We start from the raw sequence: 25,774 nt of genomic DNA on the forward strand, positions 1-25,774 counted from the left end.
TCTGCCAACACCGTCCACATCTGCACAATACTGTGCGGCAGAGCTTTTCTGAGTAGTGAAGGGTCTGCTTAATGGGTTAACTGAAACAATCCTCAAAGGCTTGCTGTGATCACTTTTCATTGCATTATGTGGATAAAATCATTCATATCCATGCTGACTTGGATGCCACAACTTTGGGAGAGATGGATGTAAATTCATCCAAATTGTAAAGCTTGTTCAAGTGTGGATTCAAAAGAAAAACAGTGTTCTGATTAGGGATGGCGGAGAATTTCTCCCCGAAACTTCGGGGGGCTGAGCGCCAACGTGTTCAGCCCCCCGAACAAGTTTCGGGGAGAAATTCTCCGCACCCCCCTGCACCCCGCACCCCCCCCCCCAGGATGGGACTTACCTTTGGCGAATGTCCCTCCCGGCGGTGGGTCCGGCCAGCAGTTCGGCAGGTGTTCGTCCGGGGTGGGAGTGGCAGCCGGTCTTTTGACCGGCTGCCGCCGCCGCCATTCCAATAAAACAAACAAAAAACGCCCCCGTGATAGGCTACATGATGATTAACGTAGCCTATCACGGCTAGATTTGCAAAGTCAGCCATGATAGGCTACGTAAATCGTCACGTAGCCTATCACAGGTGACTTAAAAAAAAAAAATAAAGCGCATACGGATAATGGCGGCCCCCATAGGGAGCCGCCATTCCCATTCCTTATTTGGTTGCTGTAGTCTACATAAAGATTTACGTAGACTACAGTGACCAAATAAGGAACGCGAATGGTGGCTCCCTATGGGGGCCGCCATTTGCGTACGTGCTTTTTTTTTTTTTAAGTCACCCATGATAGGCTACGTGACGATTAACGTAGCCTATCACGGCTGACTTTGCAGATCTAGCCGTGATAGGCTATGTTAATCGTCATGTAGCCTATCACGGGGGCGTTTTTTTTTTTTACTTTTTAGTTCGCGGCTGGGCGAGGCGCCTCCTCCCCGGCCTGAATTTCGGCCGGGCGAGGCGGGAAGCCTCCTCCCCGGCCTGAATTTTGGCCAGGCGAGGCGGGAAGCCTCCCCCCCCCGGCTTGAACTTCGCGGGGGGAGCAGCGAAGCGCCTCCCCCCCACCACGAAAAGCTTCGAGGACAGGTAAGTGACTTTCGTCCACCCCTAGTTCTGATACACACTTTAATCTGGGTGGTTCAGATCAGGGGCAGCATCTTATGGTGTCATTCCGTTAATGCAAATCACATTGTGCTAGTGCAAGGGTCCTCTAGCGTGACACCAGTAGCATTAGTCTGTGTGACGAGATTCCTCGGAAAACCTGTCATGCAAGTGAACACTATTGGTGTTGCACTAGAGGTCCCATATGCTAGAACAATGCCATTTGCATTAGTGGAATGCTACAGTGGGATACTAGCCCAGGTGTAGTTCGAGGCAAACAAATACCTCAAGTATCCCTAGCTGAGGACACATCTGGAGCCCATTGATTCCCTCTCTGTGTGGGTGATATGTGGTGGCCATTGCCAGCTATGTCTCTGATTGGTGGGCTTTCCTAGTGTTTCTGTGCTCACTATAGGCATGTCTGCCATGTTTCTGTAGTTTGGGTATTTCCAAGCTGTGTGTTTTCCCTTCCCATCCCAGGCTGGGTGCTCCTTCCTCCATAGTCCTAATATAGTGGCGTATGGATTGCTCTGGAAATTGTGAATATTCTATTCCCTTTTCCCCCCATGTAGCTCAATGTTGATCCTTCTTAATTGTTCAGAAATTTGTTATGATTCTAAATATGTTTCTCAGCTTTTATTTATTATTAATGAAGTTGCTTCTGGCAGGTTCTCAAAGAAAGTTCTCTGTCATCATTTACCTTCCATTTTTCATTTGAAAATTTATGATGATCTTCTAATCTAATCTTCTTTCCTGCTAGTTCTCATTCTTCTGGGTTTGTTATGCAGCCTGTTTGATCAACCTGTTTTCATCTTATTCTTTTCTCCTGCATATTATATGTTGTTTGTGTGTGAGGGAAAGAGAGTAATGGATTCACTGCAAAACTTCTTACCTGTATGTTGTACAGAGATGCGAAATATAGCAAACCTGTTGATGCGTGGTTGTCTTTTGTTTGTTTGTTTAACTCCCTCACCATGATCCAACAAATATCCTTACATTAATGCCCACTTCTATGCATGAGACACGTGCTGGATTTGGAACAATGTACACAGCTTTGATGTGATATCTAAACTGCAATGACCAGCTGCAGTGTGACTCCCACAGTCCTATCAGCTCCAGGCACCATGGCCCATTGTCAGGGATGGTGGGAATTGTAGTCCTAAACTTCTGGAGGAACCAGTTTGGGAAAGGCTGGTACAAAGTCTATCCTATAGACCAGGGGTGGGGAACCTGTTTTGATTTTTGAGCTGAATTTCTCCCTCCACCCCGCACCCTGGACCAGTGAGGTAGGCTGGACAACAGCAGGGGGTGGAGCCATGCCATGCCATGCCATCTCAGCCCTGATATCATCTGCCCCACCCCATCCATTTTGCCTTTCTTCATGCAGAAAGAGGCATGGAGTTCATGCCTCTGTCTGCACAGAGAAAAGGACTTGGCTGGCACCTGGTAGGCCTGGCAGGCAAATAGCTTTTTTTTAATTTCCCCAGGCTTTATCTTTTTAACTTCTGCTGTTTTCTTTTATTTGGTCTGAGGGAGTTACTGTTTCTATCTTATTTTAATCTCTTTGTAATTCTGTGGTGTTGTTAATCTTATATGGCATGTTTAAGCAGCTGCCCTGATCATATATGTGAAGGGGTGGGGTGTAAACCTAAATAATAAATACATCGAATCCAAAATGTGTCCGAGGTAATTCCCATCCCCAGAATCTTATTGCTTCTTGAATTCTTGCCAAGCTGGGATATCACCAGAGCTGAGCTTGGCTGGCAGCTAGTGGTCTACTCTTAAACATCACTATAGCAACAAGAAGGAGCAGGAGGCAAGTGAACTTTTGTTCATTTCAGATAAGCTCTGATGAGGACTGCAGTAACTGTTTTGCTGTATCTCCTGGAAGCATCTATTTTATGCCTGGGATGCCTAAATTAGGGGTGTGTGGTTGGCCCCCTTGGTTGCAATATTTAAAAAGGCTTTGAAAACCCACCTCTTTCAAATGGCTTTCAACTGATGTGTTTGATTGGTCATGCTGCTGTTTTATTGATGTTTTATTGCTGTGGCTCTGGAAATGTTTTTTTTAATGCAGGCTAAATTGTGTTTTATTATATTCTGAGGAATGGGGGTTTGGGAGGTTTGTTGAAATTTTTGAACTGTAATGTTTTGTTATAATATTAATATTATATCATTGTCTTTCTTTATGCCTGTATTTTTTTTGCCACCTTGGGGTGGACTTGGTCCAGGAAAGAAGCATATGAATCTTTAAATAGTAAATAAATAGAATGCCTGGAATGTTGCCATCCCTGCCAAGTCTCTGACTTACAATTAGGGATGGCGGAGAATTTCTCCCTGAAACTTCGGGGGGCCGAGCACCAACGTGTTCGGCCCCCTGGACAAGTTTCGGGGAGAAATTCTCTGCACCCCCCCGCACCCCGCACCCCCCCGGGATGGGACTTACCTTTGCCAAATGTCCCTCCCAGCGGTGGGTCCGGCCGGCGGTTCGACGGGTGTTCGTCCTGGGCGGGGGCGGCAGCCGATCTTTCGACCGGCTGCCGCCGCCACCATTGCAATAAAAGAAAAAAAAAATGCCCCCGTGATAGGCTACGTGACGATTCACGTAGCCTATCACGGCTAGATCTGCAAAGTCAGCCGTGATAGGCTACGTCAATCGTCACGTAGCCTATCACGGGTGACTTAAAAAAAAAAAAAAGCGCATACGGATAATGGCGGCCCCCATAGGGAGCCGCCATTCCCATTCCTTATTTGGTTGCTGTAGTCTACATAAAGATTTACGTAGACTACGGTGAAAATAAGGGCAACCTATAAAATAAGAGCCTCTCTGGCTCTTAGCTTTGCTCTGAAATCATAGGCCTTCTGCTGCAACCAGAAGCCAAAGTGAACGTACGCATTTCTAGAAACGACAGTAAGGAAAACAGCAATTTTCCCTTGGCTGATCCTCAAATGCACTATTCCTGATCATATCATCAACATGTGACCAAAAAAAGTAATAATTCCTAAATTTTGCTTGGGTTTATCCAGATGTATCCAAGGTTGTGATTAATCCATAAAATAGAATATGACTTTAGGCCCTTAGCAGCAGTTGGAGAACTAGTACATTGTAATTCTCAAGAGACTCAGCTATAAACTCTAAGTCTTAATGAAGGATGCTTGAAGAATCCAATCTTTGTGGATTCCAGCACCAACTGACTGGATCCACACCTCCTAGACAAACCCACAGACTGGAACTTAGTTACCTACTAATGCCCTTCTAATACAGTCCTCAGCTCCAAAAAAAGGGTCAAAAATCCATTTAAAATATGTATTGTGAGAGAAATTTGCTATTTAAATACATATTTATATGTGAATTTTTGTGCAGATTAAAAAAAATAGATTGCAGATTAATATGGAAATGAGATATATGAGTGAACGCCTGTGAAAATGACTTGAATCACAAAGAGACTGATTTCTCCATACCTAGACTTCGCATCTCTGCTTTAGGCAAGCCACTATCTCTCAACCACATGTCTTAACCTCTAATATGGGAATAGGAGCACTGGTTTACTTTGTAGGATCTGTAAGAATGTGGATATAATTTCTGATGTAACCTAGAAAAAAATGATAAAGACATTCCAAGAATATTTGTACTACTGACACTTGAATCAGTCCCTCCCACCACATGTAAGCTGGACCCTTGCCCATCTTGGCTAATACGATTTGGCTGGGGGGGGTTGGCTGGGGGGGTCCAGGGAGCGGTAAATGCTTCGCTCTGTCAGGGGGTGGTTCTTGCTGCCTTGAAAGTGGCTGTAGTGTGCCCTTGCCTGAAGAGGCCCTCCCTGGACTCAGATGTGTGTAAGAAATATTGCCCCATCGCTAATATCCCCTTTGGGTGCAAGGCGCATGAGCATGTGGTGGCTGGGCAGCTTCAGATGTTTTTGGAGGAAATTTATTATCTGGACCCATTTCAATCTGGTTTCAGGCCAGAGTATGGCACTGAAACGGCCTTGGCTGCTCTGACTGACGACCTAGTCCAGGTGAAAAACAGGGGAGTGCTACCCTGTTGATCTTCCTGGATCTCTCAGTGGCTTTTGATACCATTGATCACTGTATCTTACTGGATAGGCTCTACGGGATGATGGTTGGGACCACTGTCTACAGTGGTTCTGCTTCTAGCTTCAGGGCCAATTCCAGAGAGTGGTATTGGGCGATTATTGTTCTACCCTATGGCTATTAAGCTGTGGGGTGCCACAGGGTTGTATTCTATCCCCCATGCTATTCAACATCTGTATGAAGCTGTTGGGTGAGGTCATTAGGAGTTTTGGGGTGGGGTGTCACCAGTACACTGATGATGCTCAGCTCTACTTCTCCTTGTCGGAGTCAGCTGGGGCAGTGAAGGTGCTGGACCAGTGCCTGGAGGCTGAAATGGGATGGATGAGATCTGTTGATGACATTTAAAGCCCTAAGCGGCTTGGGACCTCGATATTTGAGGGAGCACCTCCCCCTATATATGCCTGCCTGAGGACTGAGATATGTTGGAGGGGACCTCCTCTGCATCCCACCAGTGCAAGACATATACCATGGTGGGATGTGGGAGAGGGCTTTTAGTGCTGTGGAACCCTGGTTGTGGGATGCCCTCTCCTTGAAGTCTGATTGGTGCAGACACTGGTTTCGTTTCAGTGCCAAGTTAAAACATGGATTTTTACCAATGCCTTTGAGGGCTAATTGGATTCCCTGAGTTTGTACACTGTTTTAACTGTTTTATTGTTTTCAATTTTAAATTGGTATTGGCTAGCTTAGCTTAATGAGTATTTATTTATTGCATTTATATCCTGCCTTTTTTCCTCTTGCAAGGACCCCAAGGTGGCTTACATTATCCTCCTCCAATAATTTAATATGTTTTTAACTATTTAAATTATTTATTGTTTTACACTGTTTAAATTGATTTTATCTGTATGTCAGCCTGAGATCCTAATGACAGAACGCAGGATACAAATGTTTTAAATAAATACCTACATATGTACATACATACATACATACATACATACTGTAGAGATCAGGGCTTTTAAGCCTCTTTCAACCTGAGGGCTGAATTCCATTTCAGAGAAGCTCTTCAGGGCTTTTTCAGTCCACATTTCAGTGGTGGGCTTGGTCAAAGGCAACAGGACTGATACCAAAGGCAAAAAGGGACAGGATCAAAATACCCAAACGATCAGCATATTTTAGCATAGCTTTTTTTTTTATTGCTAGTAATGTATGGTGGAATTCTCTGCCAACCCTAACTCAGCATAAGGCAGAGTCATACGTGAGAAAAGCAACTCCAAGTTCTAAGCTACAGGCTGACTGTGAACATGTCCTCTTGGAGTGGTTAAGACCTTCATCTTCCAGCAGGAATTTAATCTTTAATCTGTTGCTCTGATTATTAACATTACTGCTGGCTCTTTAATGTTTAGAGCACAATCCTACATATGTTTAGATATTTTTTTAAAAACCCTACAACATGGCTGGATGGGGCATTCTGGGAGTTATAAGATTTTTTATTTATTTTATTTTATTTATTACATTTATATCCCACCTTTTTTCCTCCTTAAGGAACCCAAGACAGCATTCACAATCCTGCTTTTCTCCATTTTACTCTCACAACAACAACCCTGTGAGGTAGGTTGGTCTGAGAGTCTGTGACTAGCCCAAAGACATCCAGTGAGCTTCCATGGCCGAGTGGGGACTAGAACCCGGATCTCTTGACACCCAGTCCAACACTCTAACCACTACACTACATTGGCTCTCCTTTTTATATCTAAATATGCATACGACAAGGCTGCATATTGTCGCCCTGCTTATTTAACTTATATGCAGAGTACATCATGAGAAACGCCGGGTTGGATGAATCACAGGTCGGAATAAGATTGCCAGGAGAATTATCAACAACCTCAGATACGCAGATGATACCACCCTAATGGCAGAAAGCGAAGAGGATCTAAAGAGCCTCTTGTTGAGGGTAGAAGAGGAGAGTGCAAAAGCTGGTTTGAAACTCAACATTAAAAAAACTCATGGCATCTGGCCCCATCACTTCCTGGCATATAGAAGGGGAAGAAATGGAAGCAGTGACAGATTTTATTTTCTTGGGCTCCAAGATCACCACAGACGGTTACTGTAGCCATGAAATTAAAAGACGCTTGCTCCTTGGAAGGAAAGCTATGGCAAACCTAGACAGCATAGTAAGAAGCAGAGACATCACCTTGCCGACAAAGGTCCGTCTAATCAAAGCTATGATTTTCCCAGTAGTAATGTATGGCTGTGAGAGCTGGACTATGAGGAAGGCTGAGCACCGAAGAATTTATGCTTTCGAACTGTGGTGCTGGAGAAGACTCTTATGAGTCCCCTGGACTGCAAGAAGGTCAAATCAGTCAGTCCTAAAGGAAATCCACCCTGAGTGCTCATTGGAAGGACAGATACTAAAGCTGAAGCTCCAATATTTTGGCCACCTAATGCGAAGAGAAAACTCTCTGGAAAAGACCCTGATGCTGGGAAAGACTGAAGGCAAAAGGAGAGGGGGACAGCAGAGGATGAGATGGCTAGATAGCATCACCGATGCAATGAATATGAACTTGAGCACCCTCCGGGAGAGAGCGCAGGACAGGAAGGCCTGGCGTGCTATGGTCCATGGGGTCATGAAGAGTCGGACACGACTGAACGACTGATCAACAACAAAGCCTTAAGAGGCATTTCAACATTTCAGAATGAGGAAAAAAAACTTCACAAAAGCTGGGAAACCACCCAACAATTGGTGGTCGGGGGAACAGGGGTGAAGCCATCTGGGAATCCTGGAAGAATGAACTGGGACCTGAGGAGCTCCAGATTTGGCTCTTGGGCCTGACGTTCTGCACTCTAGACAATAACCTGGTCAATCCTATTAATCAAATTTACTTCCATTTATGAAATGAATCCATGAATAAGTAGGCATCTGAGCATGTAAACAGGCTCAACATCCACCATTTAAGAAAGGAGCATGAAAAACCAAACTAAGTGAAGGACTTTTCGGACCAACTCAAGGGCTTCACCTAAGCTCTGTTGGGATAGATCTACACTACTGCTTTATAGTGGTATTGAAATGCACTGATAACTGTTGGGGCACATTAGACATTCGATATATCACTTTTGTAGTGTTATTTCCTGCTTTTTATTCCATATCATGCAATATACCACAACAAATGTCATTGTGTGTCCTATGAGATATACATGCACACGAGGGATATAGTGTCACCATGATGGGATCATAATGATATGACACAATGTGTAGATCTGGCCTTGGTCAGAAAACTCAGCCCCTTGGGGTTGGGAGTAGCTTTGGGGTACAACAGGGCCCCCCCTCAGCCATGTTTCTTTAAGGTTAGCTGGTCCCCATTTCTGGTCCCCAGTTTTGCTAAGGTGAAACACAGAAATGCAGTCACTGTATTTGAACACTATTCCTTTTGATCTGAAAAAAGGAAGCATATATATTGCACATAAAATCAATCTTAAATCATAGAGGTTTTGTCAAACTTACATCGTATTGTTAATTTTTCATTATTTTGAGAGTAAGTGATCTAGGAATTTTCCATAATCCTTAGGCTTTCATTTAGCCAGGTGGGAATACTGGTTGTCTGATAACACCATCTGCTCAACGGTCTTGGCTGTTTATAATAGTAGCTATATCATACTTCTGCAGTATTCTTCTGCCACTGCTACTTCCCATCAGTTGCCACTTAGCACAATCTAAACTATGATTTCATTTTATTATTGAAAATGTGTATTGCTGGGGTGCCTGGCATATGCAAAGAAGAATAGGATTCTATTATTTAAAATAAATACATAAATAAATGATAGTTCTTACCTTAGTTTATTCACAAGCCTAAATTCATAAATAATGAATGTATATTAGCATATTAGACTTGTACAATTATGTTCAAAATTGGGGGGTGGGGGGACACCCTAAATGCTTTGATCCAAAGCAGCATATACAAAGGGGCTGAGACTGTGCATGAGATGGACTCCTTAAATTTCTCTCAATCAGCTGTTTGTTGGAGAATGGGGTTAGGGTGTGGAACTGAATCAAGCCCTGTAGTCTCACAGCTTTTTGGAAAGGCTTATATGTAGTGTGCATATAGTCCCAGCTGTTAGATCACAGACAAGACCTATGCACACAACATTTATTTGTGCATAGAGTTCTCCATCCATCTAGGAATAGGTGCATGTGCATAGATTGTAAGCGCCTCAGGGTCAGGACCTAATACTCTGTAAATAACAAAAATAATAAGATTTGATCCTGAGTACAATGAAGATGGTTCATGGAAGAAGAATTTCTGGCCGCATCTTCCCCCCTACAACACCCCTACAGGGTCCCTCCTGAACAGCATGAAATGAGGTCCAGTGGGCTGCTGGAGGAAATCACCCAAAATAGGGCAAGGCATCTTGTGTAGCTCAACGAACAGCAGTGTAGCACATGCAATGTCCCTCCATTTTTGGCCTGTGCAGAATGGCCTGTGGGAAGCAAGAGGCAGCACAGGGAGTGTAATGAGGAGGAATAGTCAACAGCATGGATGCACACACTAGATGTTTGTGAAAGAGCGAGAGAGGACAGGGAGTTGTGCCACTTGAGGGTTCTGCCAGTGCTCAGTGACTTTCCCTCAATGTGTGGTGGCAGGTAGAAGGAAACTGCAGTAATAGTTATTATACATCCCCCTTCCCCATTGAGCAAGGGTGGGCAACTTGTAGCCCTAAAGATGTTTTCACCTACAACTCCCATCATCCCTCACCATTGGCTATGCTGGCTAAAGCTGATGGGAGTTGTAGGAGAAAACATCTGGAGGATCCACCCCTGCATTTGAGGGTTGCAGTTAGGGATGTACGAAAGTCACTTACCTTTTCAATGGGTGACATTTGCGGTTGGGGAGAGGCACTCCGTCCCTCCTAGGGATGGCAGAGAATTTCTCCACGAATCTTCGGGGGGCCGAGCGCCAACGCACTCGGCCCCCCCGAAATTGGCGGTGAAATTCTCCGCCCCCCCGCCCCCCCGGGCGAATGTCCCTCCCGGCGGCGGGTCCCGGCGGCGGTTCGTCACATGCGGGGGCGGCAGCCAGTCTCCTGACTGGCTGCCGCCACTGCCATTGCAAAAAAAAAAAAAACTAAAGTAAAAAAACCGACACACACACCCGTAATAGGCTATGTAACGATTTACGTAGCCTATCATGGCTAGATTTCCAAAGACAGCCGTGATAGGCTACGTAAATCGTCACGTGGCCTATCATGGGTGACTTTGGGGGAAAAAAAAGCGCGTACGCAAATGGCGGCGGCCCATGGGCGCCGCCATTTGCGTTCCTTTTTTTAGCACGTCTAGTCTACGTAAAGATTTACGTAGACTATGGCGAAGATAAGGGCACGCTATTTGTGTGCCCTTATTTTCGCCGTAGTCTACGTAAATCTTTACGTAGACTACCCCTGTCCAAATAAGGAATGCAAATGGTGGCGCCCATGGGGCGCCGCCATTTGCGTACGCGCTTTTTTTTTTCCAAAGTCACCCGTGATAGGCTACGTGATGATTTATGTAGCCTATCACGGCCAACTTTGGAAATCTAGCCGTGATAGGCTACGTAAATTGTCACGTAGCCTATCACGGGTGTGTTTTTTTAAAAAAACTTTATTTTTTATTTTGTAATAGTGGCGGCAGCAGCCGATTGGGAGACCAGCCGCCGCCCCCGCCCCCGACAAAATGCCGCCGAACCACCACCGGGACCTGCCACCGAGAGGGACATTCGCCGAAGGTAAGTCCCATCCCAGGGGGGTGCGGGAGGCCGGCGGAGAATTTCCCCACCAATTTCAGGGGGCCGAATGCATCGGCACTCAGCCTCCCGAAGATTCGTGGAGAAATTCTCTGCCATCCCTGACGTTCGTGTATACGCAAAATGGGGCTGTGAATAGCCCATATACTAGGGATGGGGGAGGATTTCTCCCCAAAACTTCGGGGGGCTGAGTGCCAATGCATTCAGTCCTCCAAAGGTTGTTCGGGGAGAAATTCTCCCCCAAAATAGCGTTGCCCTTATTTTCACCATAGTCTACGTAAATCTTTACGTAGACTACAGGGACCAAATAAGGAACGCGAATGGTGGCTCCCTATGGGGGCCGCCATTTGCGTACGCGCTTTTTTTCTTTTTTTTTCAAAGTCACCTGTGATAGGCTACATGACGATTAATGTAGCTTATCACGGCTGCCTTTGCAGATGTAGCCGTGATAGGCTACGTTAATCGTTACGTAGCCTATCACGGGGCTTTTTTTTTTTTTTTTACTTTTCTTTTGAAGTTCGCGGCCGGGGAGATGGGGCGCTTCTCCCCGGCCTGAATTTCGGCCGGGCGAGGCGGGAAGCCTCCCCCCCCGGCCTGAACTTCAGGGGAAGCAGCGAAGCACCTCCTCCCCACCGCGAAGCAAGCTGCGAGACCAGGTAAGTGACTTTCGTACATCCCTACCATATACACAAGTTTACATGCAAGAAAATGCCTCTAATCTTGCCTATATGGGCTATTCGGGGGCCCATTTTGCATCTATGCAAATATGCACTTTTTGTGATTGCCATTTTTTTCAGAAAAATGGCGATAGCGGAGCTCAGACCATCTTTTTTCTGTCAGGCTTCTCATCTTTAACAGCTATATGGATGGCACATACAATATAGTTTATGCTGGGAATAGCTGTATATATTGAATTTGGCCAGTGCAGATGGGTGAGAATTTATTTCATTTCGTTTGTGATCAGAATTTACCAAAATTTGCAAAGTTTTTCATATTCAGGAAAGAAAAAACTTGAGATTTTAAATATTCAAATGCAAGAGAAAACTGGCAGATTTGCCCATCCCTAATAAGGGGTATTAAAAGAGAATGGGTGGAGTTGGAGAGCAGCACCTCCCAGGTTTCTTTCAGGGATCTTTCCCAGCCGCCCTTACCTGGACATGCTGAGGATTGAACCCGGGACCTTTGCAAGGAAAGTCTGTGCTCTACCACTGAGCTGTGACCCTTCTCCCAAAGGGAAGACTGTAGAGTTGGAAGAGCAAGATCATAGACAGAGGCACAGTGGGAAAGAAATAGAGTGAGATAAGCAGAGAGACAAGATGTAGTAAGATTGTGGAGATGTTGAAATGTAAGGACACGCAATCCATGCAGGATGCAGAAGGAGATAAAGCAAGCATAAAGGGTCATTGATGAGAAACAGAAAATCAAAGTGTGAGTGATTATCGTGTACACAAAAGGAAGTCAGAATTCAGAAATAAGTATTATTTTACAGAATACCATTTTGCTTTGCTGAGAGTTGGTTGGAAAAATGTATTCATGTAAAATTGGTTGATGAAAAATTCAGAAGGAATATCATCCAGGAAAATAATGATTCAAACAGATGTAGATAGGGCACAAGGACAGAGGTTACATTTCAGGGGGAAATGTGGAATGATGTCAAGCAGGCTTTAAATCTGTCTTTTCTGGGAAACTTTACTGCATGACAGCATCTGCGAATGGCCCCATGCATAATCCAGCCAACAGTGGAGGTCAAGAGAGATCTCAATATAAATAGTGTGATAACTTGTGGAAAAGAAATAACTTGGGACATACAGATGGAGAGCTTATAGGAGACTAAATAAAGTCAAGAAAAATGAAAATCTAATTTACTTCATGCTCCTTGTTTATGCAATTGGCACAATTTACTGGTCTCTGATAAAAATCTGAAAGATATTAAAATTAAAACGAAAAGACCCCTCCCCCCCAAAAAAAGTAGTGAAAGAAATCAAGAAAGCCCAGAGAAAAGATAGCCTAACATAATTCAGCAGTGCAAACATTGCTGTTGTTGTTTCTGAAGCAAGACAGCTATTTATCTGAAGGCCAGGTACACCTGCTGGTATGGGACAGATCCTGTTTAAATGTTACTCCGAAGGTAACCTCAGAGCCCTAAGATGTCCCAAATGCTTTCATGGTAAGGCTTTCATGGTAAGATGTCCCTCAGGCTTTAATGTCCCTCAGGCTTCCATGGTAACTCAAACATTCTCTAGAACCTGACGGAATCTAACTCTGAATTTCCTGCTCTGCAGTATGAAGTGTTGTTGTTTTTTAAAGGAGAACTATATCAATATTAATAAAGCTCTTTAAAACATTATCTATTCCTAAGTTCTACTCACATACATTCACTGTGCAATCGTATGCATGCATGTCTGTTCAGAAGTAATTCCCATTGTGCCTAATGGGGCCTACTTCCAGGTAAGATACATAGGATTGTGCTGTTAATAGAGTTAATGAAAGCACTCGTAACTAACATTTCATGTTAAGGGAATTACAAAGTGTCAAACAATTGAAGACCCGACATCCTGAGACATTCTAAGTTTAATGGATTGTAAGCTGCTTTGGGCATAGTCAACTGTGGAAAAGGGGCATATAAATTCTGTCTGTCTGTCTGTCACAATGTAATAGAGATAGAGTGCTTAGATTGTATCTGGTCTTGGGAAATTCCCCTATTGGATTTTTCACACACACACACACACACACACACCCCTGTTATAACTGTAATTGAATGGCTCCTTTTTCTGTGCACAGGACTGATACAAAATCAAACACACACTGTTCTTGTTATGACTAGATTTCAGAATTGCATGTAGAAATGTTGTCAACATCTGTTTTTTAACAATAAAAATACGAGGGTTTGTCCAGACATAGCTGTCTTCAAAATGCCTTTTGTTTACCAACTTGCTCTTAGTCACAGTGGTATTTCATGAAAGAGAAAGTCACTGCTGAAGATAGACAAGCCCTTGCACATTAAGGGATGCTCAGAATAAAGCTACCAGGACCCTGTAGCAGTTGGCAAATATCAGCGGAGCCTTTCTCTGTGAATATATCAGTAATGGGGGGTCTGATGCTGCCACTGACATTGGCGTAAATGAGGAGTATTCTCAAGTGAACCACTGTAATCAGAACAGCTTACAGCCCAGTGAGAGAGGAATGGGGTACAATCAATAATTCCTTGATTTCCTTGATTCACCCAAGAAGGTTAGCTGTAAAATCAATTTACAATCAAACTGGGGTGTCTTGCATTTGCAGGAGAAACAATTCTCAGTTGCCAATCACAATCAGTTATTTTTTCTGATCTCCTTGACAGTTTCTTAGCTTTCAAGTTATTCAGGTGGCTTAAATTTCACTGGAAAATTAAAATAAGCAAATATCCACTGAGGCTTTGGGAGTTTTTGTTGGTTCTTTTTTGTCCATTCCTCCAGGCGTTGACATCCATGTCAGAACGAGTGCGATGCTAAGCTCAGTGAATAACATTTTGAATTGGGCTGACCAGGGCTTAACAGCTGATGTGAAGGTAGGACATTGACAAAGCACCAGACATGTGCTCTACATTATTTGAAATATCTAAAATGAGAAAATAGTATGTGTCCAGGCTTCATTTTGCACATTATCTGTATATGTTGATCGCACCTATATACAAAAGGTGATTGTCTATGTCAGCTAGGAATGGTGGAGGATTCTGCCATGGACTCCAATGAGGCCAGATTCTAAAGAATCCCACCCCCCCGGAGACCGTGGCAGAACAGACCACTCACCTCCGCCACCCCACGAAGTTCGCGCTGGCCGGATCGTACCTGCCACCGGCCGGGTCATCCGCTGCCATCTGCTACGCCATTTGCGTCTCTGCCATTTGCCGTGGTAGGCTACATAAATCTTTACATAGCCTATTACAGCAAAGAACAGGGATGCAAATGGCATCTGCTACGCCAGACGCCATTTGCGTCCGCACTCCGGCACCAGACAGACCCGGCTGGCAGCTCTGCAGACTTGCCTCAGAGCGGAGCCAGCCGGGGAGGATTCCAGGGGGAGTAACGGATCGCCTCCCCCCCTGCAGCCCCCCCCCCGCAGACTAAGGTGAGTGGGGTTCCTAAACCCCTAATGTCAGCCCTTCCCAACCTCGTGCCCTTCCAATGTGTTGGACAACCAATCCCAGCTCAAAACAAACACACAAGATGCAAGAGACCTAACAGAACTGCAGTAGACTAATAAGATAATTGTATACAGGGCCGATCTACATTGCATCCGCCATCGCAATGAATTTGGTGTCCCGTTGGGTTAAACGCTCTTGCATTAAAACGTGATTATTCACACTCACCCATTTTCCCCATTGCAGTGCTTCATCGAATCCACGAGCTCAGTTCACACTTGAGCGCTGTGTTGTTTTCCTGCTGTTTTCCTGCGCGCACTTGTCTGATCTCGGATGCTAAGTGGGGTCGGCCCCGGTCAGTAGTTGGATGGGCGACTGCCTGGGAATCAGGCTTCCTGCACTGAGCAGGGGGTTGTTGTATCCCCTCAAATGAGACTAAGTTTTATCCCCTCCTATCCCCCGCTCCGGATGTTTTTTTTAAAAAATCAGGCGTTATCCTCGCAGAATCGAGGCTTCTCCGTGATGTTTTTTTTTCTAATTGAAATGTTAGGGATGTACGAAAGTCACTTACTTTTTCACGGAATTGATTTGTGGTGGGGGGGGAGGCACTCCGTCCCTCCCCCCGGAATCCTCAACAGGGGGGAGGCGATCCAGTCCTCCCCCCCCCAGAATCCTGCCTGGCCGGCTCTGCTCCACGGCAGCTTTGCAGAGCAGCTGGCCAGGCCTGTCCGCAGCCAGAGTTCCAGCCACAGACGGGCTGCTGCAGATGCAAATGGCGGCCATCCAGCCAGGCTGCCATGATAGGCTACATAAGTATTTACATAGCCTATCACGGCTGGGCAACCCCCCCAAAAAAACGGCATACGCAAATGGCGGTGGCTATGGCGGCCGCCATTTGCGTTCCCTATTTTTCGCCGTTTTAGCCTATGTATATATTTACATAGGCTATTACAGCAAAAAAAAGGGGGGAATGCAAATAGTGTAGTGGGTGCTATTTGCGTTCCTTTTTTATTTGCCGTTTTAGCCTACGTAAATATTTACATAGGCTAAAACGGCGAATAAAAAAGGAACGCAAATAACACCCAGTACGCTATTTGCATTCCCCTTTTCTTTCACCATAATAGACTATGTAAATATTTACATAGACTAAAACGGCGAAAAATAAGGAACGCAAATGGCGGCTGCCGTAGCCACCACCATTTGCGTACAGCATTTTTTGTGTTTTTTTTATTGACTTGCCATGATAGGCTACACAAAGACTTATGTAGCCTATCACGGCAAAGACCAGAATGCAAATGGTGGCTGCGGCAGCCGGTTGAAAGACCAGCCGCTGCCACCACCACCGAAGCTGCCACTGGAGCCGCCGCTGTTCAGAACATCCGCTCGAGGTAAGTCTTGTCCTGGGGGGAATCCTCAGGGCAGCGGGGGCGGGGGTGTCAGGCCATTCCGCCACGGATTTCTGGGGTGGAAAATTCTGCCTGAAATCCGTGGCAGAATTCTCCGCCACCCTTAGGCATGATCTTCAAAGCTTTGAAGTTGTGAAGCTTCACAGCTTTGAAGCTTCGAAGATCATGCCTCAATTAGAAAAAAAATTGCGGAAAAGCACCAATTCTGTGAGGATAATGCCTAAATTAAAAAACAACAACATCCAGAGTGGGGGATAGGAGGGCGTAAAACTTAGTCTCATATGAGGGGATACAACAACCCCCTGCTCAATGCAGGAAGCGTGATTCCCAGATGGTCTCCCATCAAAGCACTGACCAGGACCGACCCCGCTTAGCTTCCAAGATCAGACAAGCACACGCACATCAAGCCTTTTGTTTGTTGCTAAGGAAACAGGGGCTGCTGAGGAAGCTATGAGATCGGTAGCCGAAAGAAGACATGGGGCTGTCGAGAGCTGTGATTGGACAGGAAGGAAATACAAACACCACCGCATATGGATAGGTAGGGGAGGGGACTACGACTGGATATGGTAGTGAAGGCGGAAAATCAGAGCACATTAAGGGGAAATACTGGGATATTCGGGTATTGAAAGTAGGGGTGCACGAAAGTCACTTACCTGGTCTCACAGCTTTTCGCGGTGGGGGGGAGGCACTTCGCTGATCTCCCCCTGAGGTTCAGGCTGGGGGGGAGGCTTCCTGCCTCGCCCGGCCACGAACTAAAAAGTAAAAAAAACCCCACCCCCGTGATAGGCTACGTGACGATTTACGTAGCCTATCACTTCTAGATTTGCAAAGTCAGCCGTGATAGGCTATGTAAATCATCACGTAGCCTATCACAGGTGACTTAAAAAAAAAAAAAAGCGTACGCAAATGGCAGCCCCCATAGAGAGCCGCCATTCGCGTTCCTTGTTTGGTCGCTGTAGTCTACGTAAATCTTTACGTAGACTACGGTGAAAATAAGGGAAACGCAAATAGCATGGCCTTTATTTTCGCCGTAGTCTACGTAATCTGTACATAGACTACAGCGACCAAATAAGGAACATGAATGGCGGCTCCCTATGGGGGCCGCCATTAGCCGCACGCGCTTTTTTTTTTTTTTAAGTCACCCGTGATAGGCTACGTGATGATTTACGTAGCCTATCACGGCTGACTTTGCAAATCTAGCCGTGATAGGCTACGTTAATCGTCCCCGCCCCCGCCCCTGACGAAGACCCGACAAACCGCCGCCTTGACCCACCGCCAGGAGGGACATTTGGGAAAGGTAAGTCCCATCTCGGGGGGGGGGTGCGGGGGGCGGGGGGGCGGAGAATTTCTCCCAAAACTTCTTCGGGGGGCCGAACACGTTGGCTCTCAGCGCCCCGAAGTTTCAGGGAGAAATTCTCCGCCAACCCTAATTGAAAGTAGGGATGTACGAAAGTTCTGCCATGGATCTCGGGGAGGCCGAATGCCAGTGCATTCAGCCCCCTGAAATCTGTGGTGGAACGGCCTGCCCCCCTGCCCCCCCGGGACGAGACTTACCTTGGGTGGATCTTCCTGGTGGCGGCCAGGAAGATCCTAGTTAAAAAAAAAAAAACGTGAAAAAAAACCATTTCCAGGTTAAAAAAAAAAAAACGTGATAGGTAGGGGTGGAGAAAAGTCCCTTACGTGTCCTCAAAGGATGTTCACGGTGGGGGGGAGGTGCTTTGCTGCTCCCGCCCCGAAGTTCAGGCCGGGGGGAGGCTTCCCACCTCGCCCTGGCCAAAATTCAGGCAGGGGGGGAAGATTCCCGCCTCGCCCCGGCCGAAATTCAGGCCTGGGAGGAGGCTTCCCACCTCGCCCGGCCGCGAACGCGAAAGTTTTTTAAAAAAAAAAAAAACGCCCCCGTGATAGGCTACGTGACGATTAACGTAGCCTATCACGGCTAGATCTGCAAAGTCAGCTGTGATAGGCTATGTTAATCATCACGTAGCCTATCACGGGTGACTTTAAAAAAAAAAAAAAGCGCGTACGCTAATGGCGGCCCCCATAGGAAGCCGCCATTCGCGTTCCTTATTTGGTCACTGTAGTCTATGTAAATCTTTAGGTAGACTACGGCGAAAATAAGGGCAATGCAAATAGCGACCAAATAAGGAACGGGAATGGCGGCTCCCTATGGAGGCCGCCATTATCCGTATGCGCTTTATTTTTTTTTTTAAAGTCACCCGTGATAGGCTACGTGACGATTGACGTAGCCTATCACGGCTGACTTTGCAAATCTAGCCGTGATAGGCTACGTTAATCGTCACGTAGCCTATCAGGGGGCTTTTTTTTTTTTCCTTTTATTGCAATGGCGGGGGCGGCAGCCGGTCGAAAGACCGGCTGCCGCTCCCGCCCCACTCGAAAACCCGCTGAACCACCGGCCGGACTCGCCACCGGGAGGGACATTTGGCGAAGGTAAGTCCCATCCCGGGGGGGGGGTGCGGGGGGCAGGGGGGTTCAGAGGATTTCTCCCCAAAACTTGTTTGGGGGGCCGAACACGTTGGCGCTCGGCCCCCTGAAGTTTCGGGGAGAAATTCTCCGCCATCCCTAGATAGGCTACATAAAGATTTACATAGTCTGTCACGGCTAGATTTTAAAAAAACACTCTGATAGGCTACGTAAATCTTTACATAGCCTATCACAGCTGACTTAAAAAAAAAAACATGCGCGTATGCAAATGGCGGCGGCCATGGCCGCCGCCATTTGCGTTCCTTATTTTGGCACATCTTAGTCTACATAAACATTTATGTAGACTAAAACGGCGAAAATAAGGGGAACACAAATAGCGTAGATGCTACGCTATTTGCGTTCCCCTTATTTTCGCCATCTTAGTCTACATAAATGTTTACGTAGACTAAGACGTGCCAAAATAAAGAACGCAAATGGCGGCGGCCATGGCCACCGCCATTTGCGTATGCGCCTTTTGTTTGTTTTTTTAAAATCAGCTGTGATAGGCTACGCAAACATTTACATAGCCTATCACGGCTGACTGCAGGGACGCAAACGGCAGCAACTACGGCCGCCGCCATTTGCATCCCTGCTAGCCAGTGGCCGGATGTCTGGCTGCTGGCGGAGCTGGCCGGTGGCTCCACAGAATTGCTGCGGAGCACAGCCGGCCGGCCACGTTTCTGCGGGGGAGGAACGGAGCGTCTCCCCCCCTAGCCAGGATTCTGGGGGGAGGGACGGAACGCCTCCCCCCCACCATCAACATAATCCAGGGAAAGGTAAGTCACTTTTGTACATCCCTAATTGAAAGCGGGAGCACAGAAGTGGTAAATTCCGGTTCCAGTTTGAGGCGGCTACTGTGTAGTGTGAAAGGCGGTCGGTGAAGCCTCACTGGAAGTGAAAAAAGGCAATAAGTGTAGATCCTGCCACAGTGTTTATAAATACAACACTTGATGGTCCACATCAAATTATAAAGGGAGTGAATATTTCTGGTGCCTGTATACCATTTATAATGGTCATATCAATGTCATAACAACCATATCAGTCATAATCATATAATACATATGACAAATGAATCACAATTGATGATACACATCAAAATATAAGAGAAATGAAGATCAAGAGGGAATGTTTTATCATTTATGGTGGACTTGTAAAAAAGCTAAGACATTTTGGAAACGAATACAGTCTTTAGCTCAAATAATATTAAAGACTAGTATAGAATTAAAGCCAGAAACTTTTTTTATTGGGACTAACAGATAAACACATAAAAGAGAAGGGGGGAACCCTCTTTCTCTACATGACAATGGCTGCAAGGTTATTGTATGCACAAAAGTGGAAGAATAAAACAATACCAACTGTGAGCGAGTGGATCATGAAAATGGTGGATCTGGCAGAGATGGCAAAACTTACTATTATAATTAAAGAAGGATCAACAACTAAATATATGTTAGATTGGAAACCTTTTATAGAATGTGTACAAGAAATAGATAAAATGATATCTATGTATGTGGATTTTGAACTTTGAGATGGTCAATTCTCTTTTGTTGTTGTTAAAATTTGGAGAGAAATGAGATAATGTCTGTGAACTCAATGTATGATATACAACTAAGATAAGAACTAGAGAATAACAATGAGCATTTGTTGTGTAAGGGGAGCCAAAGGTAGATATCTAATCTTACAATCTTAAGAGATGTTTTAGTGTATCTGTATTGTGTGTTTATGTTGTTGTTGTTGTGTTGTGTTTTTCTTTTTAAAAAAATAAATAAAAAATATTATATAAATATATATATATAAGAGAAATGAATGTCTGCATTTAAGAACATAAGAAGAAATGAATGCCTGCATTTAAGAACATAAGAAGAGCCATGCTGTCATAACAACCATGTCAGTCTACGGTACATGGTATATTCCTGTTTTGACTTTTCATAGATTCATAGAATAGTGGGGTTGGAAGGGGCCTACAAGGCCATCGAGTCCAACCCCCTGCTCAATGCAGGAATCCAAGTCAGAGCATCCCTGACAAATGGCTGTCCAGCCTCGTCTTGAAGGCCTCCAGTGTGGGAGAGCCCACCACCTCCCCAGGTAATTGGTTCCATTATCGTATTGCTCTTACAGTCAGGACATTTTTCCTGATGTTCAGCCGGAATCTGGCTTCCTGTAACTTGAGCCCATTATTCCATGTCCTGCGCTCTGGGATGATTAGGGGTGCACGAAAGTCACTTACCTGGTCTCGCAGGTTTTCACGGTGGGGGGGAGGCACTTCGCTGCTCTCCCCGCGAAGTTCAGGCCGGGGAGGAGGCATCTCTACGTAAAGATTACGTAGACTACGGCAAAAATAAGGGCAACGCTATTTGCGTTGCCCTTATTTTCGTCATAGTCTACGTAAACATTTACGTAGACTACAGCGACCAAATAAGGAACGGGAATGGCGGCTCCCTATGGGGGCCGCCATTATCCGTACGCGCTTTTTTTTTTTTTTAAGTCACCCGTGATAGGCTAAGTGATGATTTACGTAGCCTATCACGGCTGACTTTGCAAATCTAGCCGTGATAGGCTATGTTAATCATCACGTAGCCTATCACGGGGGCGTTATTGTTTTTTTTTTCTTTTATTGCAATGGCAGCAGCAACCGGTCAAAAGATCAGCTGCTGCCCCCGCCCCTGACGAAGACCCGACGAACCGCTGGCCGGACCCGCCGCCGGGAGGGACATTCAGCAAAGGTAAATCCCGTCCCGGGGGGGGTGCGGGGTGTGGGGGGGTGCGGAGAACTTCTCCCCAAAACTTGTTCGGGGGGCCCAACACGTTGGCGCTCAGCCCCCTGAAGTTTCGGGGAGAAATTCTCCGCCATCCTTAGCAGGGAGCCCACTTCTGATTTCACCTGCCCTTAGGGATGTATGAAAATCACTTACCTGTTCGCGGATTATGCTGATGGTGGGGGGGGAGGCACTCCGTCCCTCCCCCGGAATCCTGGATGGGGGGGAGGCGCTCCGTTCCTCCCCCCTGGAATCCTCCTTGGCCGGCTGAGCAGCCAGCCAGGCCCAGCCAGGCCAGAGCCATCTGCAGCCAGATTTCTGGCCATGGAGGGCTCTGGGAAAAACAAAAAGAAAAACCACGTACGCAAATGGCGGCTATGGCCGCCGCCATTTGCATTCCTTATTTTTGACGTCTTACGTAGACTAAATGTTTACGTAGACTAAGACGGTGAAAATAAGGGGAACGCAAATAGCAAAGTGAACGCTATTTGCATTCCCCTTATTTTCGCCGTCTTAGTCTACGTAATTATCTACGTAGACTAAGATGGCCCAAAATAAGCAACGCAAATGGCGGCTACGGCCTTTTTTTTTTTTTTTTACCCAGATGTTTTAGGCTACATAAAAACTTACGTAGCCTATCACGTCGGTGTAAAAAAAAAAACATGTCGGAAGACCAGCCGCCGCAGCCGCTGCCGCCCGGAAGATCCACACCAGGTTAGTCTCGTCCTGGGGGGATCCATGGGGGAGCGGGGGGGCAGGCTGTTCCACCACAGATTTCAGGGGGCCGAATGCACTGGCATTCGGCCTCCCCGAGATCCGTGGTGGAATTCTCTGCCATCCCTACCTGTCCTCTCTGTGGCAGCTAATTTGTTGCCCCACCCTTTGATCCAGACAAGGATAAGCAGGAAAGCAGTGATGACAGCAAAGATGAGAAGCAGATGTCTCTGCTGCCTGCTTCTTCACCAGCTCTTTCCTTGGCAAGTGAGCAGATATCAGAAATGGTGGTGAGCAGGACGAAGGGTTCCCTGAGGGCGGAAGGCCGCTTTGGAGGATCTTGCCTAAGGACTCCACCCCCCACCCCACCCCGCATTAGGAGTGAGCACTGTAGATCATTTAAATAACAGGTTCACATCCTGTAATCTGTCAGGAAAACATTCCACCATTACTTTAACATCAACAAATGAGGACTGGCAAAACAGCCACCCCATGGGCTGTGCCCTGCCTTTGTCTCATTGTTGTGAGCTTGTACATTTTAAGTTCTTTGTAAGAACACTGTAGCTAACTTTAATCCCTGAAAATGGGAATCAGTTTACACATATGGAAAAGTTTCCCTGGGTTTGGATGCTTCAATATAGCACATAGAGTCCACACAATCCAGAAGTAATCCCCATGTGTTTACCCAGTGAATCACAGGATAGGCATGGTGGGTGCAAATAGGGATGTACGAAAGTGACTTACCCTTTTGCAGATTCTGTTCATGGGGGGGGGAGGTGTTCCGTCCCTCCCCCTGGAATCCTCAACGGGGGGGAGGCGATCCGGTCCTCCCCCCCGGAATCCTTGACGGCCGGCTGTGCTCTGCGGCGGCTCTGCAGAGCAGCTGGCCAGGCCCAGGCCAGGGCCGTCCACAGCTGGATTTCTGGCCGCGGAGGGCTCTGGGTAACAACAACAACAAAAACGTGTACGCAAATGGTGGCGGCTATGGCTGCCGCCATTTGAGTTCCTTATTTTTCACCATCTTAGTCTATGTCAGTATTTACGTAGACTAAGACAAAGAAAAGAAAGGGGAACACAAATAGCATAGTGGGCACTATTTGCATTCCCCTTTCTTTTCTTTGTCTTAGTCTACGTAAATATTGATGTAGACTAAGAGGGTGAAAAATAAGGAATGTAAATGGCGGCGGCCGTAGCCGCCGCCATTTGCATATGTGTGTGTGTGTGTTTTTTAACCCAGACATGATAGGCTACGTAAGTCTTTACATAGCCTATCACGTCTATGGGGGGGGGGGGAGACACAGACTGCAAATGGCAGCGGCGGCAGCCGTTCGGAAGACCAGCCACTGCCACCGTCACAGCCGCAGCTGGAGGGGATCTGCGGGGGGGATCTGCAGGGGGCGGGGGGGGCAGGCTGTTCTGCAATGGATTTCAGGGGGCCGAATGCACTGGCATTCGGCCTCACTGAGATCTGTCGTGGAATTCTCTGACATCCCTAGGTGCAAACCTCTTTCTCCTTTTGTGTCTGTCTCCCTTTTAAAGACCCATACTTTTCATAGATGGTAAGCCTACAGGCAAAGTTTGTTCTCATTACAACCATCACACAGCACCCAATGTCTGAAGCATATTATGAATGCTGCTAATGATGATGATCGAGGAATAGTGCAAAGAAGATGTTACTAGTCTGGCTGGCACTAAAGCCTGAAGCCACCATATTGATCAATTAATTGTATTTTATTTGTACCCCACTTTTCCACCAGACAAAATGGTGCTCAAGGCAGCTAACAGGAATAAAAACAAAGATTAAAATAAACATAGTTCATCATAAAACAAATAGTTTAAAAACACAATTAAAAACACAACAATAAAAAATAATAACAGCACCTAACCCAATAGACCTGCCTCAGCAACAGCTTACATACCAAAGGCCTGCTTGAATAAGAACATCTTTGCCTGCCAGTGGAAGGACAGAGGGGGCCTCCCTCAGCAGGGAGTTCCAGAGCCTGGGAGCAGGCACTGAGAAGACCCTCTCTTGCATCCCCAACAACTGTGTCTCTAATGGCAGCAGAACCAAGAGAAGGGCCTCTCCAGAAGGACTTAAAATCTGGGCCGGCTCATATGAGAGAATGTGGTTTTCCAGTAGCCTGGTCCCAAGCCATAAGCACATCTATAAACACATGGAAGTGATAAAAGTCATGAAAGAATTTCTGTAAACTGGAATTTGATCTTGATCAGTCCTACAAGATTATTCAGTCTTTCCTAAAAAACAACAACAACAACTACCAAATGCCAAAGAGGATCAGTTAAGTGACCACAAATTGAAAATGTTCTTTATGCTCCTAGAATTGTGCTTTCATCTGTAGTGGCTGGACAAGCCAACATCATCAATTTGGCTTCTAATCACAGAGGTCAATGAATCTGACATATCATTAGGCATGTTTTGAAGAATATGTAGATTTTCCCCCAAGGAGTAATTTATCAATATTATGGCAGTTTTGTCCATAAAGAAGTTTCATTAAGCGTTCATCTGAGTTCATGAGAAGCAGCCATCAAACAGTTTAAAAAGGCCCAGTTGGTTGGATATGCATTTTTCTGTAATGTAATGGCATTATAGAACTAAGGATGATGACCCTTCCTGTAGTGCTTGTTATGCCACATGAACTAGAACTGGCTATAGAACTGATTTTCCTGATAGCCAAACAAGAGCAAATAAATCTCACTTCCACAGCCCATTTCAAAATGTCTGCTTATTAGGGCTGTGCAGGGACCACCCAATCTGCCCTGGAGGCCACTTCGGGGCTTCTGAGGTGGGTCCAATTCACTTTGGGCTGATTCGGGGGCCACCTAACCCACTTTGGCCTCCAGACCCACTTTGCCCCCACCACTGTGCCACACAGCCCCCCAGCTCCTTACCTGGGCCCTCAGGATGCACGCTGGCAGCTGTCTTCATGTTCCAGGGAGGAATCATCATTATTTTCACCACCACCACTGCCTCCAGCTCCTGGGTCCTCGGGACGCATGCCAGCAGCATCACATGGGGAGGGAGAGTTAGCAGAGAGAGTTGGAGTGGACTGTTAGAGGAGTTAGAAGTGGAGTTGAAAAGGATGAGAGAGGTTGAAGTCTCATGGTCCAGATAGCTAGTAAGAAAAGGTCATCAGATAACTGGGTCAGTTTACTAGGTAGAAACATTGCTTCCTGTTTGCTATTATGTGACTTTATCTTCCCTAAATAAATACAATCACAAACACAAACATACATACATACATACATACATACAAACTTGTGTTCTGGTCTTGCTAGATTCAAGAGTCGTATATCTCACCCCTTCATGTTTGGGTTTTCATCTGCACAGTCAACCATCTTAAAGGCAG

The sequence above is a fragment of the Heloderma suspectum genome, chromosome 1, assembly GCF_057233095.1.
Source record: "Heloderma suspectum isolate Gila_16-S chromosome 1, 16-S_ref, whole genome shotgun sequence".
In the NCBI taxonomy this organism is placed as follows: domain Eukaryota; kingdom Metazoa; phylum Chordata; class Lepidosauria; order Squamata; family Helodermatidae; genus Heloderma; species Heloderma suspectum.